This window comes from Rattus norvegicus, chromosome 16, assembly GCF_036323735.1.
Source record: "Rattus norvegicus strain BN/NHsdMcwi chromosome 16, GRCr8, whole genome shotgun sequence".
Classification (NCBI taxonomy): Eukaryota; Metazoa; Chordata; class Mammalia; order Rodentia; family Muridae; genus Rattus; species Rattus norvegicus.
This window is the reverse complement of record NC_086034.1, coordinates 8,773,754-8,791,463: the sequence shown is the minus strand read 5'-3', so window position 1 is coordinate 8,791,463 and position 17,710 is coordinate 8,773,754. Positions and strand designations below refer to the sequence as shown.

Genomic DNA, 17,710 nt, shown 5'->3' with positions numbered 1-17,710 from the left:
CCGGCACCTTTGAGGCACAGGGTAAGCAGCCTAGAGAAGGAGAGGCGTTCGCTACACCTGGCCAGACAGGTCTGTGGCTTCTTAGGGAATGAGCAATAGATTGATCAATTAACTCTCAGAAAAAGAAATGGGCTGAAGACTGAAGAGATGGCTTAGTGGTTAAGAGCAGTGACTGCTTTTCCAGAGGTTCTGAGTTCAAATCCTAGCAACCACGTGGTGGCTCACAACCATCTGTAATGAGATCAGATGGTCTGGTGTGTCTGAAGACAGCTACAGTGTATTTATATATAATAAATAAATCTTTAAAAAGGAGAAGAAACATTAAAAAAAGAAGTGACAAGAAATGTGTACCAATTATCTCTCCTCCAGGAGAGTTCCCTGTACCAAGGAATGTTTATTACCTACACTTCATCAAGACTCATGAACATTTTAGCCTGAGACACATGAGTACACCTTCAGTCATTAGCAGCCACCACTGGAGCTGACTGCAAGTGTCACCACAGGCCTTTCCACCAGCGCTTGCCTGCAGAGGGAGAATCTCCCAAAGGAAACAAGAGCCTAACTTCCAGAACTGGAAGGATGCACAAAGTAGCTGGGGGAAGCACCCCTGCCAGGAGAGCTACTCTGTTTCCTTCTAGAAGGATCCTTTAAACCAAAGCTGACATTTCAACTTGCCCCACCCCCAACCCCAAGACACCCTCGCTAATCTCCAAAGCCCTGCTGGAGGCAGCAGGAAGGCTTAAAGCTTTTCCTAATCTGTTTATGGGGGCAGAGTACTTGCTGCTCCTGAAGGCAGGTACTCCTTGTGGAGCTGGGTAGTGAGCCCACAGGCAGCCCCAGCCTCCAGGCGCTGAGCAAAGCTGACTATTCACAGGTTGCTGGGGGTGGCAGCAGGCTCGTGGCCTTTCCAGGTGCACCCGGACACCTGGAGCGGATGCTGAGAGCTGTGATTTGTCACAAGGACTCTATGAGGGCACCTATGGTCTCAGGTCACTGAGGGGGACTCTAGCCAGCCCAAGCATGGCAAAATATGGCTCTGGCAGTCCTTGTCCTTCTCCCTGATTCCCTCTGCCTTGCTGGAAATCCATTAGATTCCAGTCCTCATGCTACCCACCAAGGTCTATTCCCTTATCTGGCCACTTCCTCCTCCTGAGGCTGACTACCAAGGTCCAACTACGTAAGTATTGAGGTTCAGCTAGCAAAGAATTGAGGTCCAGCAATCAAAACCCCCCTTTGGCTAACCTAATTAACATCCCCAATTAAAATTAAACACCTCCTCCAAACATGGGGTTTCCCCATTTACCTTGATAAACCACCATTTGCTGATGGGCAGTGTTTGTCTCCTCTCTATCCAGAAGCGGTCCTTGGTCCTCACAGAATGAAGGGCTATCCTCCCTCTCCCTTGTTCCCTTCCCCTTCTTCCCCCCTCTTCCTCTTTCTTCTGTCTTTGTCTCTTATTCCCTGTCCTATGTCCGTCCTGGGCAAATAAATGACCTTTGAGCCGACTGACTCTGAGAGTCCCGCACCTACAAACACAGACAAGAATCAGTCCCAGCAGCCAGGTGAACGTCTGGGGTGCTGCATGTTCCGGTTCACCACATGGTTGCCTGTGTTTGTCAGAATCATGCCACGCCCATGTTTGTAGTCATATATGTCCACTCAAGTCTTCTGGAGATGAATTGGGACTCAACCCAGGCCACTTCTTACTTTTTCCCTTTTTTTCTCTGTTCCATTCTCCCTTTCTCTCTTTCTTTTCCCTTTCTTTCTTCAAAAGTTGTCAAAGAACTATGAGTTAAACATTCCCATTTATCTGTCTGTTTCTAACTGTAATCACACTGAGTGGCTACTTGGATTCTCAGACAAAACTCTCGAAATTCCAAGGGGAAGCCAAGACCAGAAGAAGAAAAACACCAGCCACAATGTAAATCTGTTAGGGAGGCGGCTCATGGAGAAGTCTTTTCCATTCAGCAATGCCAAGGAGGCACGGTTTTCCAGAGGACCCCTGAGCACTGGCCTAGACCTCACTACTTCATAAAATATAGCTCAAAGCCAGTTGTAGATTTCACTTAGTTCTCAAACCATACCCTTTCAAGAAAGCAAAGGAGAAAACATAGGGACCCAGACTGGTTAAAGGTTTTGTGAACTTAATACCAAGAGCATGATCTATAAAGGGATGTTTAAGTGATAAATAGGACATCAGAGGAATTGAATTTTTTGCTCTGAGAAAAAATCCCATGGAGAGTATGAAAAGCAAATTTTACTAAGATAAAATATTCTAAAACCACATATCCGAAAAGACACACATATTTAGAGTGCATATTTTTAAATTCTCACAATCCACCAATAAGAAAATGATTCGGACACAGCTCAGTGGTCAACATCTCTTGCTGCCTTAGCGTGAGGACCTGAGCTGAAAGCTCAGAGTGCCTGTAAAAGCTGGCTGCCATGTAAGAACCTGTAGTCACCCATACCATGTGGGAGAGGCAGACAGGCAAATACGCAGGAGTTCAGAAGCTAGGTAGCCTGGCATACAGACAGGCAGCCCTGTCAGGAGTTGGGGGGCCCTTCCTCAAACAAGGTAGAAGTCAAGGGCCAACCCCAGGGTCATTTTCTGACCGGTACGCACGTGTCATGATAAGTGCAAATCCGCTTGAAGACTCGCTCAGTTGTACAAACACTCATACACACACACAAGAAAATAAATAGTATAATTAGAAAATGACACAAGCATGTCCCCAGAGATATTTATACGGATACCAAATTAAACCCATAAAAATATATTAGACATCATTAGATATGAGAGAGATGCAAATTAAAGCCACAGTGACGTGATAGTGTAAACCCACTGGGATTACTAAGATAAACATTTGTCACAACCCCGAACACTAGTGAGCATGCATAAGAACCCAATCTTCACACACCCAGTGAGACTGTGAAGCCGACGGATATGCTGGAAAACAGCTTGATAGCATCTTATAAAATCAGGCATGCAATTGCTATATCACCCAGCATAAACAAGTAAATCCAGACACGTATGTAAGCACACATGCTCACGTGCACTCAGGAACCATCCGAGTGGAGTGTGAAAGCTCTGCTCACGCTCATTGGAGTTGGTGACCCCAGACACGTAATGTGCCAGGGCACACAGACACACACACGGGCTGAGACAGTCTCAAAATTCAAACACCGAACCCCTGCAGAAAGGCCACGCTGCGCCCAAGAGGCGCACTGGACTTTGTCAGAAATGCAGCTGCAAAGTCCAAATGGCAAATGTGTAGATCAAACAACTGGGGTCCTCAAGGAAGACAGTATTTAAAGAAAGCAAAGGAAGAGAAGGAGGGAGGGAAGGATGAGAGGAAGGAGGGAGGGAGAGAGGGAGGGAGGGAAGTCACAGAATGTCAAAGTAAGAGCCTTTCTAAGTCTTCCTGTCCACAGAAGCAGTGAGAAAATGGCTCCCTCAGACGTCACAGGGCTAGGCTCCAGCTGTGCCTCTTTTTAACCCCATTTTCTGACCTTGTTAGGACCTGAACTGCCAGCATGACCCCTGGAAAGCTCTCAAAAGATTTATCTGTACCGGGACTGGAGAGATGGCTCAGCAGTTAAGAATATGTACTGCTCTTGCAGAGGACACAAGACTTTTAAAAAGTAAAAGCAAAATCTCGAAGCTAGCCTCCAACGATGCTCTAAAAAGAAAAGAATGGTCTGCACTGACCCCATTCAGAGTTCCTCCGGTGCCAACAGAAGTTTCTATAGAGGCCGCTTTTTTAAATAATCAGCATCGACTATTTAATGTTGCAGTCATCCACGATCACGATAGGTTTTGCAGAGATAGCCAGTGTTTCAAGAGCCACCAAGCAGCTGGCCACTGAGAAGACATCAACTGACTTGAAAAGTCTTCCAGCATCGCCAAGAACCTAGAAGTCCCTTTGACTTGTAGAACTGTGTCCCAGTTTGAGGTGGTACATGCGGTCCGGGCTCTAAACATTTACCTCCAGCTCACCGTTAGTCACTGCACGGGTAGGAAGCAGATGCTGAGTCAGATTTGTGGGCTGAAGGCTCGCCCTTTCATCTCTCAGAGATCTGCTGGGAGCACGGACGTCCTTGTGCTTAAAGATAAGCACAAAGGCAAGCAGGAATGCTAACCTCTTAGCATGGTCTCTTCTGAGAGAGATGTACAACTTGTTTTCCACCCCGAAGGTGAGCATGGAGGTAGATAATAGACTGGTGATATGTGCTATACATAGGTCCAGGCCATCCCAACCTCCAACGACCAGGACCAGAGGACTAATAGCCCAAATGACCTTTATCTGTGTGACCTACGACCTAGACCACGCCAGATCCTCCCCTAGGCCCTTAAGATAACACATGTAGAGTACCTCTAGAACCCAGCTTCATGGAAGACTCGAAATACACCTTGAGTTTTGACGTAGCCTGGGCACTTGTGCCCCAGTGATTGTGTTACACCAGGAAACTTTCTTCCCAAATTGTATTGTACTTAAACATGCCTGCAATAAAGCTGCCCAGAGTCTAAATTTAGAGGTTTGAACCAACTCAGCTACTGAGTCTTGTTGAACTGGATTTCCTTTTTGCCTCACAGGGATCAACAGTCTGCTGGCTTTGGTGTTTGCAGAGACCCCTGCAGAGAGAGACCCCTGCAGAGAGAGACCCCTGCAGGGACACCCACGGAGAGAGACCCCTGCAGAGAGATCCCTGCAGAGAGAGACCCCAGCACAGAGGGATCCCTGCAGAGACCAGAAAGACATGTTGGATCCAGGTATTTAACGATGACAGTCTTCACCAACCTTCAGTGACTACTAAATTAATTGAGTTGAGACCCCAGCAGCCACACATAACAGAATGCAGGGCTTGGAAAGTAGTTAAATGTGTAAATAACAAGGAAGAACAACCATGGCACTCCTAGACAAGAGCAGGAGGGAGGTTTAGCCAGAGGTGCCTTCTGTATCATTGAAAATCGTATTTTCAATCCGCCCTCCATGCAATGCAAGGAGGAAAATTAATCATAGGGGCTGGAAAGATGTCTCAGTGGCCGAGAGCCACTCTTGCTGCTCTTGCTGGGGACCAGAGTTCAGCTCCCAGCATCCTTGAGGTGGATCACAACTGTTTGTAACTCCAGTTCTGAGGAATATACTGGACCCCACTGGCACCACACTCATGTGGTACATGAACACACACGCAGATAAAACATGTATATACATAAAATACAAAGAAATAAATCTCTTATTAAGCAGCCCATAAATAGAACAAAAAGACAGACAAGTCATCGTTCCTAAGGAGACCCAAATATTGGACGTACTAGACAAAGACTTTATATTAGCTGCTTAAAAAGTGCTCCTGTTGCCAACAGAAATGGTGTCTAAAGAACTGAAGGAAAGTTGGGCTTTATCCCCTGCACTCAGGGGGCCGAGGCAGGTGGATCTCTTGAGTTCAAGGCCAGCCTGGTCTACATGGTGAGGTCCGGGAAAGCCAGGGATTTGTAGAGAGACCTTGTCGAAGGAGGAGGATGTGGAGGAGGAGAAGAGGAAGAGGAAGAACAGAAGAGAAAGAAAAGAAGAGGAAGAACAAGAGGTGGAGAGGAAGAAGAGGAAAAAGAGGAAGAACGAAGAACTGAGGGAAAGCAGGAGAGGAGAACAGCAGCAACAAGGTAGAAAATCTAAGCAAAGAAACAAGTGCAGTGGCTAAAATGACTCATCAGAGGACTTCAAAAGCTGAGATCATCAAAAAGTAGTGAGCTCCAAAGCAGGGCAATGAAGATTATCAGCGTAGGAAAAAGGGAAAAAGTTAATGAGGAAAAATGAGTAGCTGTTCAGCTCTCTGTAGGACACCCTCAGCTTAACTCACGTCCCAGGAGTCAGTCTCTGAGAGAGGAGAGGAGAGCAAGCCGGGAGCAGAACCACCCTGACTGTAATAAAAACATTGAGTTACCCATAGGAGGAGAAGCTCAGTGAGACCCATGGAGTACCACATCTTAATTAAGCAGCCAGCAAGGAACTAAAGAACAGTGAAAGGAGCAAAAAGGGAAGAGGAACAGGCAGCAAATCCTCAATAAAACACGCACGGCTGATTTGTCGTCTAGGCCCAGGCTGGTGCAGGGACCTGACAGAGCGATCCATTTGATGTGCAGGGAAGGAAAGGGCTGTCCAGAATTCTGTCCCCAGTAAAGCATCCTTCAACTTAAAGGAGAGGGGCTAGAAAGATGGCATAGCAATTAACATTTCCCGCTCCTGTAAAAGACCTGAGTTTGGTTCCCATGACCCAAGTGGCAGCTCACATCCACCTGTATCTGCCAGTTCTGGGAGATCTGGCACCCAATGCTGCCCTCTGTGGGCTCCTGCACACACATGGTGCATGTAAACTCAGGCAAGAGCATGCATACACACACACACACACACACACACACACACACACACACCAAATAAGTCTAAAAGGGAACTGAAAACTGGATTAAGGCATTCCCACAAAAACACAAACACCAATTTGTTGCCCTGTCCCCCAAGAACTAAAGGGATCCTTCAGACTGACATTAGCACATGCTAGACAGTGACTCAGATCCTCATGAGAAGTAAGAGCTCCAGGAAAGGTGACAGAAGCAAGGTCAGTTGCGACCCTTGATTTAAAAGGAAGAACGACATCCAACATGAACCACACGCATGCTCACGAGGGCCAACCTCTCTTGTTACCAAGGCTTCTCATTGTGGAAAGCGACACTATCACGGCATCCACAGTGAGGGCAGCCCCGTTCCTGTCCTCACGCCTGTTCGAAAGCATAACCATGAGTCTCTGCCGAATGTGCACATGCGCTTGTCTGTGCAAACTCTCTGCCCGCCAGGCTCCAGGCCTGCAGCAGTGTGTTTAGACCTGCCCCAGGGTAGCTGGGACCAGAGGAGAGTGTAGAAGCATCCAGAGTCCTGTCTTCCCTTAGCCACAACCTTCTGCACCAGCCACGCATGAGAGACACCCCAATGGACAGTAGTAGCCCTTGTGGGTCTACTTTACGGGCTCCACTCCAGGCCCGTCATCAAGAACCAACCTGAAGCCTCAGTAAGTATTTTCTTCAAATGTGGTCTGGAACCAGTTGACCTTTTCCTCCAATGAAAACAAGAGCCCACTCCCCTAGTACTTACTGGATGTCAAGACAAATTCAGCGTGTTGACTGGATGGGTCATTTCAGCCCCATTACAGAATGTGAATGGCACTGTTGTCACACCCACTTCACAGATGTGGGGACTAAGGGGCAAAGATAGAACGACTTGGCCAGCATCACATGGCTTTGGGTTTAGGCCTGTGTTTCCGGTTTCCAGGGCCATGCACTTTTTCTCCAGTCTGCTGGCTGTGGGGACAGCATGAGGCACCTTACAGAGCAGCAGTCTGGAGAATTTGCAGCTGAGAAGCCTTTCATCACACCATGATGCCTCTGGGCTTCTCTCCAAGTTTCTCTAAGTGGTCTGGTGGGCAAGGTACTGCTGTGCAACGAGCTAAAAAGGGTGCCATTAACTATTAAAAGAATACAGGATTGCATTTCACAGACCAGTCTGGTCAGCCGGCTAGTGAGGAGTCTCTGAAAAAGCACAAAGCCAATGGGCACTGCTCTGGCCAATGCACAACCCCCATCTCATCTCTCGTGAACCTTCCTGTATCTCATCTCCGTGGACCTCATTATCTGAGGCCTTCTGGAGTCCTCTCGAGGCCTAAGATCCTTCCTGCCATCCCAGGCTAGGGTATGCATGCACACAACCAGCCCTGTGTGTTTCCAGGCTTTCGTGCATCCTGCCTGCCAAGATCCGTTTTGGTTAATCTTCAGCCTTCAGCAGCCTTCAACCCGGTTTGGTGCAAGTTAACACATCCTACTGCCCACGGCCTTTAGTGGTCCTCACATGGACCGTGGAGACAGAGGCTGGAATTTCATCTGTGAGGCTGTCTGGACAATGCTCTCCGAGACATGCTTTATTTAATATGTGTTTGTTAAGTGCATAGTGTACCTGAAGTCAGTGTAGCCCCCTCCCTTTGTTAGGGCATGGGAAAACAAGCCACACACAGGTAAGCAAACGCAATGCCTCCATCTCAGACTGACAGGCTGCAGAGAGAGACTGAGGCAAGCTGATGTATGACAGCAGATGCTTACAGGGAGGGAGGGGGTCCTTTAACAGAATATCAGGGAAGGAATTTTGGGAGGTGGCCTTTGAGCCCAGACTCAGAGGTTGCAAAAAACACTCTATGAGGGTAGGGTGGGTTCTGGCAAAGAATGGACACAAATATCCTTAGGATTGACAGAGTTTGAGAATGCAAGAACCCTGCATGGTGGAGACGGTGGTGAGAGGGCAGAGGACAGAGATGGGACAGGAGGCAGAGTCAGAGAGGTTAGCAGGAGCAGGATGAGTTCTTGCCTGGCAGCAACAGGAAGCTGGCTGTTGGCTGCTGCTGGGCAGGGCATGTGCGGTTGGAGCAAAGGCAGGCTGGAACCTAGGTGCCCAGGCCTGTGACTGAGCAACTCTCTCTCTCTTCCCCTCCCCCTCCCCCTCCCCCCTCTTCCTCCTCCTTCTCCCCTTCCCCTTCCTCTCTTTGCGTGCAACACAGATCGCCTCGTCTGTGCTTCACCCATCGAGTGAATGCATGGTCTTCATCACTGACAAGGCTCTTACCACCCCACTCGAAGGAAGAATCCTGCATCCACCCACCCTAGACGGCTGCTGAGTGATGATACCTGGGTGGCCGCTTGTGACAGGCCACCTGCCCCATGTGTGTTTGTTGTCAAGCTATTGGGCAGTATCGACCAGATGCTGGCTTTGAAGAGGTAAGAGCCTCTGCTGGCCCTAAGTGTCTTTTGACTGAGTACTGGCCTTGAGCAGTACTGAATCTCCCTGACCCCTCTAAGCTTCCATCAAAGAACATGGCTTCTAGAGGGATGTGTAGCCCTCTGGAAGGCCCTGAGAGGGAAGTTGGGCCCAGGACTCTAGGCTCTGCTCTTACCTCTGGGGTTCAGGGTACTGATGCCCACAATATAAAGGCATGAATATCCTTAGGATTAACAGAGTCACAGCCGCAGGAGGTAGACTGTGGACAGTGCGTATGCCTCCTATCCCATGGCAGCCGGTGGCCAGGCACTGCTTCTTCCTTGGGTGGTCTTCTACCATCCATTACTCCCTCCTCCTCTCACGATCCCAGCATCTGCACCGCCTTCCATAACCTCTGAAGTATTGGCTCCCGGGTTTTGATCTCGGGTCCTATATTATGTTCCCGTGGCTGTTGTAACACATCATCAAAGGCTTGGTGACTTAAAATAACAGAAACCCATTTTCATATAGTTTCAGAGGCCACAAGGCCGAAATCAGAGTGGATTGGATGCAGGGCCTCACTGCCTCCTGATGCTTGGCAGGGGCAGAGGTCAGGGGGCAAATTCTTTGCCTCCTTCAGTTTCAGAAGATTGTCAGAATTCCTGGGTTTATGGCCATGTCATTTGAATATTGGCTCTCGAGTCATGCTGTCTTCTCTGGCCCCATCTTGTGAGCACGGAGATGTGTGAAATCCACCTAGATAATCTAGAATATTCTCCCATCTAAGAAGCTTTAACTTGATTGCAGCTACAGTCTCTTCTGCATAGAGAGCAGCCATCACAGAGTCCCTAAATGAGGTGTGGATCTCCCTGGGTTTGGTTTGTGGAGTATTATTCAGGCCTTCTCTGGCCCTGTTTTCACTCCATGCTCTCTCTTTTCAGAGACACGATATGAGCTTTAGACATTGAATCTCCAGCTTTCTGACCCCGTGGCTGTGTGACCTTGTGAACTGGGAAATGCTTGACCTCTCTGAGCCTCGGTTTTGTTATCTGAGGACTAGGGTCAGCAGCTGCTGCATCACAGAACCGATGAGATTAAACTGAAGCACTCAGAACAGAAAAGGAGCTGAGCTCACCCTGACTCCTGTCCTTTCCCATCTCGGCTTCCCCCATCCAGACCAGGCTTTCAAGCATCAGAGCTCTGAGCAGCTTCCAAGACATTGACGTTGAAGATACAGTGTTAATTGTTTCCATCTGTTTGCTGGGGCTGAGGTACTGTAAACATCCCATTTTCACCCTCACTGAAACGCTTCAACTATCTCAAGGCCCCCCAAAATAGACACCCCAGAAGGAACCAGGGAGGGTGTGGGAGTTCTAAGAAGTCACAGCTTGCAGAAAGATCTTGTCCACACTGTTTGGTCCATAACCCGACCACCCTGCTACTTGAACCTTTGTAGAGTCATTGAAAGCTATCCACCCACGGCCAAATCAGGATCCAGGAGGAGTTTGCCACTAGATAAGCTTCCTCTTCCTTCTCCACAAAGAAAAAGAGTCTTCTGTTCCACTTATGCCTTAATTCAGACTAAAAAACCCAGGGCTCTGCCCTTCCGGAGTTTTCTGCAGTGACCTTTGCATTACTGTGACCAAACACCTGACAGAAACAACTTAGAGAGGGCCAGGCTGCCTTCATCGTAGTTTCAAAGGCACTCCCCATCATGGCGATGATCTCGGTGAACTTCATGACGGCAGCTCTTTCCATGATGCCTGTGGTGGCTTGAGCAGGCATGGTCCTTATAAGCTCAGACATGTGAGTACTTGGCCATCAGGGAGTGGCACATGTTAAGAGGAATTAGGAGGTGTGGTCTTGTTAAAGGAAGTGTCCACCTGGGGTGTCCTTTGGGTTTTCAGAAGCCCAAGTCTGACCGTCTTAGTTAGGATTTCTATTGCTGCAAAGAGACAGCATGACCACAGCAACTCTCATAAAGGGAAGATTTTGGCTGGGGCCAGCTTACAATTTGCAGGCTTAGTCTGTTAGCGTCATGGCGGGAAGCAGGGCAGCACAGAGGCAGACTCAGTGAGGTAGCTGAGAGCTTTACATAGGATAAACTGGCAGCAGGAAGGGGGAAATACTGGGCCTGCCTTGAGCATTTGAAACCTCAAACAGTGCTACTCCCTGGTAACCAAAAGCATCCAAATGTATAAGCTTATGAGGGCCATTCCTATTCAAACCACCATACCAACTCAGTGGCTTTCTCTCTCTTCCTGCTGCCTACGGATCCCGATGTAGAAATCCTGGCTACTCCAGCACCTCTTTTGCCTGCCACCGCGCTCCCTGCCATGATGATCATGAATTAGCCTTGGAAACTGTAAGCAAGCCTCAATTAAATGCTTTCTTTTTAAAAAGTCCCTGTGGTCATGGCGTCTCTTCATAGCGATAGAACATTGGCTAAGACAATGGTCAAACAGGAAGCAGAGTGAGAGGTGGAGCCAGGGCCAGATAGGACCTTCATAGACCTGCTACTGGTGACCTAGTTAGGTTAGACAAGTCCCACCGGCTAGAAGGTTCCATAGTCTCCTGAGACAACTCCATCACAATGAATGAGACTTCAAGACATGAGTGTCTGGGGAACATTCCAGATTCATACCATAGCAAGCAAATAGTGCCTGGAATTATACCAGCACTGCTTCTCCACATGTATCTTTTTTTCTTCCCCTCCCCCTACCTCCCCAAGTCCGAATGCCCCATGACCCACCCACAATGTGGAGACAGCACTATTGAAACATGACTTTGAGCAAGGACACTTCCTTGTCAGTAAGGCTGAGGCACCAGTTCCCATGTAACAGGCTAGCACTGCCCAACTGCCCACCTCTCCTTGGTGCTCAAAGATGCATGGCCCTCTCACCTGTATTTTAGGCAATGGCACCCATCCAGAGGTACAATTTAGAGCTATTTGTGGTAGCATGTCTTCTGTGCCCAAGTCTTTTGCTTACTATCTCTTGCATTTGCTATAGTCCCATTAGCTTAAGAAATAAATCCCTCCAATGCAAATCCATTTATTTACAAATGAAACCATTTGTTATTGTAGTAATGAGAAATTCACACCGTTAGATGTAACTGGAAGGTAATTATAACCATTTTCTTTTCAATGTATTGAATTCATGACAGGTAATATTGTTCCAGAGGCCTGGTCTTTTCTTTTGAAAGAAGCAATTAGTTTGAGAAATGGGGGAAAGCCTGGGGTTCTAAACATACTGTCTTCCTGACATTATCTGAAAGTTTTAAAGTAAAATGTCAAAAACGTAACTCAAGGTTACTGACGCAGCTTCTGTTCGGCCCGTGCACAAGGGGTTCTATCTGCTCTCCCGGAAGTGCCACTTCAGCCTTTCCGAAGCCTTGTGGGACTCCTTCTATGTCCTCAGCATGAGCTGTGGGACCCTCAGCTGTCACACTTTATGATGATGAGTTGAGGAGAATACAGTGCTTGACATCATTCAAGGAGAGAGAGAGAGAGAGAGAGAGAGAGAGAGAGAGAGAGAGAGAGAGAGAGAGAGATTCCTCCTCCAGATGAAGCAGTGAAATTTAAACTGCTGTATGACTACAAAAGTCACATGGCTGTCCGAGGGAAGCATGGACCCTGCGAGCTAACAAGACCAGCTATGACTGTCTTGCTTGAAGTTGACATCCTGTTTTTAGATTCCACTTAAGCCAGAGTTTCTAGCCAGGGCAGTGGTGGCAGCACTCAGGGGGGCAGAGGAAGGTGGATCTCTGAGTCCAAGGCCAGTCTGCTCTGTGTAGGGTGATTTCTATCTAGGAAAGCCAGGGTTACACAGATAAACCTGTCTTTAAAAACCTGAGAGAGAGAGAGAGAGAGAGAGACAGAGACAGAGACAGAGACAGAGAGAGAGAGGCAGAGAGATGGAGAGACGAAAAAACAGAGAGATGCAGAAAGAGAATATTTCTAGAGAAACTTAAATACAGTGGGTGAGAGAAAAACAAGAACAACTGACTCCTCAGATATTAACTGGAGTCAGAGGAACAGAATCAGCAGGCAAAATGTGTGGGGGTGTGAAATGTGAGTGTGGGGGGTGAGTGTGTGGGACCTGTGAGGGGTGTGAGGAGGTTCCAGGAGTGGATGTGTGAAGGTGTAGGGTATGAGGGTATGGGGGTGTGAGGGGTAGGGTGTGGTGGTGAGGGTGAGGGTGTGGGCGTGTGCATGGGTCTCAGTGTATCAATATGTGAAGCTGATTTGTTAAGAGGACTTGGTCCATGCTGTTATGAAGGTTGAGAAGTCACATGATCTGCCATGTACAAACTGGAAACCTGGTGGCATAGTTCAAGGGTTCAATCCAAGTTCAAGGGTTGTCCAAGGCCAAAGAGCCAAGAGAACAGGTTATATAGTTCCCATTGTGAAGCAAAAGATGAGATCTTCCAGTTCAAGGAGCTAAGCACAGAGGAGATGAATTCTCCCTCCTTCCCCTGCTTTTCTCTCCATCCAGGTCCTCGACTGGCTAGATGAGGCCTTTCGCATTGGCAGGGGCCGTCTGCTTTGCTAAGTCCTCTGAATCAAATGGAGACATCCCAACAGACACAGTCCAACTGGTGTTTAATATTAGTGGTCCAGTCTACTTGATACACAGCATTGACTGTTGTACTACAACTACAGTGAACAAACTGTAACTTCTAGGTAGACAAACGCTAACGCCCACACTAAAGGCCTATTCATCTCCTTTCATATTACCAAATACACCATGCAGGGCTGTTGATGAAAATGTGCAAGATACACACACACACACACACACACACACACACACACACACACATAATCACACACACACACAATCTCACACACACACAAAATCACACACGCACAAGAGAAAATATAATCTAAAGAGACAAGACAAGTGATTCAGCCCATGAGTGAGCTCTGGAAAACATTTTGGAATTACCATGCTAGAGATAAAAAAAAAAAAAAATAACTGCCGGGGCTGGAGAGATGGCTCAGTGGTTAAGAGCACTGACTGCTCTTCCAGAGGTCCTGAGTTCAAATCCCAGCAACCACAGGGTGGCTCACAACCATCTGTAATGGGATCCGATGCCCTCTTCTGGTGTGTCTGAAGACAGCTACAGTGTACTCAGATACATACATACATATAATAATAAAACAATCTTTAAAAAAATAAGTGGCTAATACATTAAGGGCTCTAGTTTTTAAACTGGACATTATGCATAAATAATATAAGCAGAAAGATAGAAATTCTAAAAACGAAATTAAAAATAATGCCCTCAATCATCAGGATGATGCCAGGCCTGGCAGCATGTCACCCATAACCGTTGGCACTCAGGAGGCTGAGGCAGCAGAACTGGGAGTTCAAGACTGATCCGAGGTTGAGAGAAAGATGAATTCTGGGCTGGGAATATAAGGAAAACACTGTCTCAAAAAACAAACAAGAAATAAAAATCAGTCACACTGTAAGAGAAGTGAAGATCACCTTCAATGTTCTGAAGAAGGAGTCAATGCGGAGTTTCCTGGACTGAAACTCAAGGACAAGGGGGGAGACGCGAATGTGGAGCAGATTATCCCAATGCCTGTGTGCAGTGCGCTCCTGTCTATTCTCTTCGGAAGAGAACGGTGGCAGAGTAAAGATGTTGACCTGTAACAGCTGAGCGGCTTCCAAATTGGTACCAGATGCAGAGCGAGGACGTTCGAAGAGCATTGATCAGGACAGAAAATCAACACGTGGACATACCATACAGGAATTATCAGAAGCCAAGCACAAGAAAATCCTGGGAGATCCCAGAGAGAAGCCACAGCTTAGCTAAAATGAGGAGGAGGAGAAGCAGCATACTAGAGTTCCCTTAAAAAAGAACGCTCAAGCAAACAGATGGTGAATCAAAACATCTGAAGTCCTGAAATAAGTCGGCTCACCTACAACACTGTGACCAGCAAAAAGCAAAAAAGTTTTTCAAAAGTTAGGAGATAAATTTCTCAGATAAGCGAACACAGAAAATTGGTCCCCAGAAGATCTGGCTTGAAAGAAATATTTTTTTTAAGTTCTTCAAAGAACAAGATAATTATAAATGCTACAAATTCAGATCTTTGATCTTTTTATTTCCCTTATTCTTAGTTGATCTCTGAAACTAACCGTTCAAATGAGAGTATTGACAACGAATTGTCCAATTATACATTCACGATTAACAATTCACAATTATCCAGTCATACAGGATAGGAGAGAGACCAAGATTCCCTGCTCTCGGCTCCCACCTGCACTCTCAATTGTTTAAAAGTAGCTGCAGGTGCACTGTAACTTTTTCACTGCAAACTCTGGCATGACCACTAGAAACATTTGCAAAAAGAAATATAAGTGATATGGGACTAGAACCTTATCAATGGAACCTTATAAATACTTAAGTGCGATTAGCAATGGTACAAAAATAGAGCATGTACAAAGATGGACACAGGAGAGAGCAAAGTCATAAACATAGCCACTATGAATTCAAGTGTGCCAATTATCACTTCAGTTATAAACGGTCTGGCCAGGACGGGAAGAAACTGACAAATAATTTAAAAAGAAAACCCCACCCCACTGTTTATAAGAAACACACTTCAACATGAAAGAAACAGGGAGTGAAGCAAATAAAGAGAAACGACGGAAACTAAATGAAAATGGGCAAAGGAATGAAAATACGTTCTACTAAACACAAACGCGAGAAAGCTGAAGAGACGGTTATCATCTCAGAGCAAGGAAAACTGTCACCAACCCTGCACCGTGACAAAGGTCAGTGCTCCAACAGGGCATTAAAAAGTCCTTAGTATGTGTGCACTAGACAGCAGAGGGCCAAAGCATTAGAGAGACCCTGGTCAAGCCCTTATATATTGTTTGCAAGAATATAAATGACTGCAGCCATTATGGAAATCAATATGCAGGTTCCTTTTTAAGAGGCTAAAATTAAAAGTCCTGTGGGATCCAGCTAGGCCACACCCGGCAGAGTCTCAGTCAGAGTTGCACAGTAATATGGGCATGCCTTTGTGCACTGCAGCACTTTCAAACAGCCCAGATTTGGAATCAGCTTAGATGCCTATCAACAAATGAATGAGTAAAGAAAACGTGCTGTAGAAGCACAAATGAGGTTCAGTTATCCATAAATAGAAATGAAATGATGTCACTTGGAAGGAAGTGGATAAAGCTAGATATGTGGTGTAACGGCAAAATAACCCAGGTGGGCGTGGCCAACAGGGGAGTCCAGAGGATAAGACAAGGAGGGCAGGAAAGACAGATGTGCATGTTCCATGTGGTACGTGGGATCCAATCTCATGTATGTCAGGAGGGAGGCTGTCTGGGAGGCACAAGGGGACCAGCAGGAGGGCGGAGGAAGAAGAGAGAACAGTGGAGGGAGCGAAGCTCGATGGTGTCCATGCTTAAACTGTCACAATGAAGCCCATTACACAAACACACACAAACACACAAACACACACACACACACACACACGCACACGCACACGCACACACTCACATGCACATACGTGAGGCAAAAACTGGTAGAACTGAAGTGGGAAACAAATAATGCATTATTGTTTTTTTAGATTTATTTATTTATTCTATATAAGTACACTGTTGCTGTCTTCAGACACACCAGAAGAGGGCATCGGATCCCATTACAGATGGTTGTGAGCCACCATGTGGTTGCTGGGAATTGAGCTCAGGACCTCAGGAAGAGCAGCCGGTGCTCTAGACTGCTGAGCCATCTCTCCAGCCCTAAACAACGCATTACTGTTGCAGCTGGAGATGTCGATGTCTTCTCTCAGTAATTAACAGATTCAGCAGGCAGAAAATCAATAAAGATGTAGTTAAAGTGAGCACCCCATCAATCAACTGGACCCAACTGACATCTTACAGGCTACTTTACCCACAGACTATATACTCTTTCCAGGCTCAAATAGGGCTTTCACCAAGGTCTACCAGAACTGTGCACCATAAAACACACTTGAACAAATTTACAGGTACAAAATCCATGGGATTAAACTATAAATCAGAAACACAGGAACTGCAGGGGTGGCTCAGCAAGTAAAATCACTTTCTGTACAAGGAAGGTTGGGATTCAGATTCCCAGAACCATGTGAATACCAAATGGCATGGCAGCCTGCGTGTAATACCACCTAGACTAGTCAAATCGGTGAGCTCTGGGTTCAAGTGGGAGACCCTTCCTCAGTATATAAGGCAGAGAGTGACTGAGAAAGACACTTGAAGTCAGTCTCTATCCTCTACAGGCACACACACCACTGCTGATGAGGTAGCAGACATACACATGTGCATACATGCACACATACATACATACATACATACATTCATACATACATACATGCATATGCCCTAACACATGCAGCAGACATATACACACATACACACACACACAAACACACACACACACAAATACACACACACATGCACACACTTCTTGCGTTAACAGAAAACATCTTTAAAATCTTCACATATTTGAGTATTAGACCTCTCATGGGGCAAGAAAAAAAATCCCAAGAGAAAAACTTAAAGCAATTTATATCATTTTTAATATATTTTATTTTGTGTATGGATGTTTTGCCTGTGTGTGCTTCCATGTACTCTGTGTGTGTGCCTACTGCCCACATATGCCAGAAGAGAGCATCTGATCTCCTGGGACGGGGGTTACAGATGGTTGTGAGCCACCATGTGGTTGCTAGGAATTGAACCCAGGTCCTCTGGAAGAGCTGCCAGTGCTCTTAACCACTGAACCATCTCTCCATTCCTAAAATATGTTTTAATTAAATGAAAATGTGTGAGATGCAATAAAAGCAGTGCTCATACAGAATGGTACAACACTGAATAAGCAACCTGGGAATGAATAAAGATCTGGTTCTACAGTATGCCTTCTATGTAGCCTACAAT

At 46.6% G+C, this 17,710-nt stretch overlaps 1 protein-coding gene across 2 annotated transcripts in view; it reads right to left on the bottom strand.

The window, feature by feature from the left end:
- Frmpd2 (FERM and PDZ domain containing 2) overlaps positions 1-17,710 on the bottom strand; it is a 119,670-nt gene that overhangs the window by 92,095 nt on the left and 9,865 nt on the right. The window lies entirely within an intron of this gene.